This window comes from Carya illinoinensis, chromosome 7, assembly GCF_018687715.1.
Source record: "Carya illinoinensis cultivar Pawnee chromosome 7, C.illinoinensisPawnee_v1, whole genome shotgun sequence".
NCBI lineage: Eukaryota > Viridiplantae > Streptophyta > Magnoliopsida > Fagales > Juglandaceae > Carya > Carya illinoinensis.
In genome coordinates this window covers 8,548,686-8,552,500 of record NC_056758.1, presented here as the reverse complement: position 1 = coordinate 8,552,500, position 3,815 = coordinate 8,548,686, and positions in this window count along the sequence as shown.

Genomic DNA, 3,815 nt, shown 5'->3' with positions numbered 1-3,815 from the left:
TGAGCCTCTTGAACAATTCGCTGGAGTACAACAATTTGTTCATTAAGCTTTTCAACCTCATGGGTTCTGCCTTATAGCCGCTGGAAAAAAGCAACTATAGAGGATGAGTAGCTAGTCCTGAGACTCACCAAGTCATAGATAGTATCGGAGTCTAACTTATTAGCCAAATTATTATTTTCTTACTGTAGCATGGCACCAATTGCAGTTGTAGAAAAGACAAGAGATTGAGGTGTAGAATAATTCATTGATGGATTTAGAGGAATGTTAGAAGAATATAACATTAAAAAAAATTGAAAGTTTAAAGTGAGAATGTTGAAAGAATACAAATGAGTTATAGAGATGAGAATAAGATTTAATGGAAATTTGATAAACTTTAAGACTGATTTTATAGAGATAGCATAAAGAACAAGACAATCTATCATCTCTTCAAATCTTATTTAGTCAAAAAATACAAGATATGCTGAACACATATTGTTAAAAGTTTTCTTGCTAAGTAAGTGAGATTAACAGCAAGCTGTCCCTATTTTTCTAGTAAACGATGAACCTTTGCTATTATTTGCCGATGTTGACCTTGTATCTGAATTCTCTCTCATTTCAGCTCCTCTATTTGTGGTTGTAGATCATGAGCATACAAATTTTTTCAACTTCATGTTTTCTTGCTTTAACCTTTTATTATCTATATCCTTATTAGCAAGCTTCTGTTGTAACTCAGATATTTGGTTGTTAAGATGATCATTCTCACTCACCCTCGCCATTAACTTCCGAAACATAGTCGTAACAAAGGCAGCATATTGAGTACTGAGCATTCTTGATTCTGCAACAATCTCAGAACCAACCCTAGTAGAAAAATGGATCTCTGCTCCTATCATAGTATTGACGGTCTCAGGAGAGAAGATTGGTGGTTGATGTGTAAAGGGTTCCTGATTCAAGTTTGGAACATTGATGGAAGTGAATTACTCAACTATACTATCATTATGGAAAAACAAAACCCAGGTCAAGGAGCAATGTGCTTTTTTTTGGATATATGGTGGATGAAAATAATCATTTTTTTATAGAAACTCAAAGCCTTCAATCCCGTTTGTCAACAACACCAGACGATTTTTTAAATCTCCAACCACACTAAATTTATAGAGTTAGGCCTCAAAGCTATGCAGCACTTGTCGGGTCATTGACGGCTCTAACTTTTTTATTATCTGCAGTTTTTACTAATATGCTATTTTCTTTCAGTTTATTTATTTGCTGTGGATTATTTTTAATGATGCCAAAAAGGAGAAAAGTTTTAGATTAGAACATTAATATTGTTTGAATTGCTAAACTTTTTATATATGCTTGAAATTATATTTATACTTTTGCTTGAAAAGCTAACGCACATTCTCAATAGGAGCTTAGGTATTAATACAGATTTCAGGTTCTACTAAGTATTTATCATCATAAAAATTGAAAATATTGTTGAATCCAAGGTTTCAAGTTTCGTATAATTATATATCTACATATGGATTTTGATGATAACAAACAAATTCAAAAAATAAATTAATCTAAAACTCAAGTTGTCCATATAATGGAGTCAAACATATCAAGAAACCAAGTATGAGTAAGAAGGGTACAATCTCACATTAAAACTCATAGAGAAATGTTGTACATCTCTTGAAAAATTCAAAATTAAGATTAAGGTATAAAATTAATATTTTATCATAAAATATTAAAATACATTTTCCACATGTGCATGAATATTTTGAAAATTAAATTTAAAAATTTGAAATATGATTAATTGTCATCCTTCAAATGTGCATGACATAATTAAAAGTTTAAATTTTGAAAATATTAAAGATGAGTGATGGTCATCTTTCACATGTGAATATTTTATTTAAATATTTTCAAAAATGATTGATACTCTTTTTAATTTATGCAAACGGTAGATATTTTGTTTGAAATTTTTGAAAAGTAAATAATATTCCTTTTGTTATATCTGAAAAGTAAAAATATTAGATTTGAAACTTTTGAAAAGTGAATGATATTATTTATGACAATTGAAAAAGAAGAAACTTTTATTTGAATTTTTTGAAAAAGTAAATGATGTTGTCTTTGATAATTGAAAAAGAAGAAAATTTTATTTGAATTTTTTTAAAAATGAATGATTTTATCTTTGACATGTGTAATTTGAATATGAAGTTCTGTATGCCTATAAATAGATCATTTGAGAGTTTCAAATTCACAACACTAAGAACATACGCAATATCATTGTAAGTTTTATAACATTCATTCAAAGTTTTCAATCTCTCTTTTCTAAGCATTAAGCCTTAACCCTTATTCATTTTGAGAGATATATAATGAGCATTGTATTGTTCTTATTTCACTCATTGAGAAATTTTCTCTGATAACTTACTCACTATCAGCTCTTGTATCAGTAAAAGAGTGTGTATAACCTTTGTGCGTGTAGAAAGTGTTCTACATAGAGAATAGTTGAATCACCACGTGTAAAGTGATTGCAAGTGTAGAGGGTACTCTACACGGATCCTTTATAGTGGTGTTGTTCAAAGGTATAATATGTTTCTATCTCCACCTGAAATAGGTTGAATAGTAAATTTGGAAATCTTCAAATGGTAGCTTGAGGCGAGGACGTAGGCAATGAGGCTGAATCTCGTTAACATGCTGAATTTGTTTCTCTCTTACCCTTACTCTTTATATTTATTGTTGTTTCATATTTCGTTTATATCTTATATTGTGTATTTGATTTATAATTATTAATTTTTAAATACAACTCAATTCACCCCCCTCTTATGTTAGTCATCTGGACAACAATACCACCAACATCTAGGTAAAACTTCTCTAGTTTTCCCAAGAAATGTTCACTTATTAGTGACTTCAAAGAAAACTAGCTAACTTGATCTTCATGAATATCATTATGCATTCTTGGCTAATGTAAAGTAGAAAGAGTGACTTAGCTTTTGAAACCGAGTTTCTGTGTCATTGTACTGTCCAGATGCAAGGATCTTCATGCTAGATTTTCCTCATGAACATATTCCCAGCAACACACCGACTTCAATGAACAAATGCTTCACAAACCCCAACATCAATACAAGTTTCATTTTAGTTTGTACATCTGGATCCCCTTTTTTTCCCGTCCGGTCGAGAACCCGAACTGCTTGGATCCGGGTAGTGTCCTTAATTGATTTATTTAATATATATAAAAATAAAAATAAAAAATAAAAACTTTTGTATTCACATGGCTTCCACTCCCCAGCCCGACACTTTGATTTGAAAAAAGAAAAATGTTTTATATTCCCCACTCCTCTCAACCTCTCTCTCTCCAATCTGATTTTGCCCTCTGAGTCTCTCTCAAGTCTCCGAAGGCCAAAACCCTAGCAAGCCATCTCTTTTTCTCAAGTCCTCGAAAGTCGAAACCCAAGCAACACATCTCTCTCTCTCTCTCTCTCTCTCTCTCTCTCTCTCTCTCTCTCTCTCTCTCTCTCTCTCTCATGTCACCGAAATCTTAGCAACGCATCTCTCTCTCTCAAGTACTAGAAACCCTAGCATCACCCCTAGTGAGAGGTCTTCATTGGTTAACTTCATAGAGCTATCTTCTCATCCCTATCTCTTTCTTTCTCACTCTTTCCAAAAAACCCAAGCATCCCACAATGAAACCCATCATTGCTATCCCCCCTTAGACAAAAGCAAAACTCTCACACCATGTCTCTCTCTCAAGGGTAACTTCTCCCGAATCTACCCAAATTGGCTTCATGTATTAGCCATGTGAGCATCTCTCAAATGTAGATATGGATAGATTAAATCTGGGTTTAGGTTTTTGTTTTGAGTCC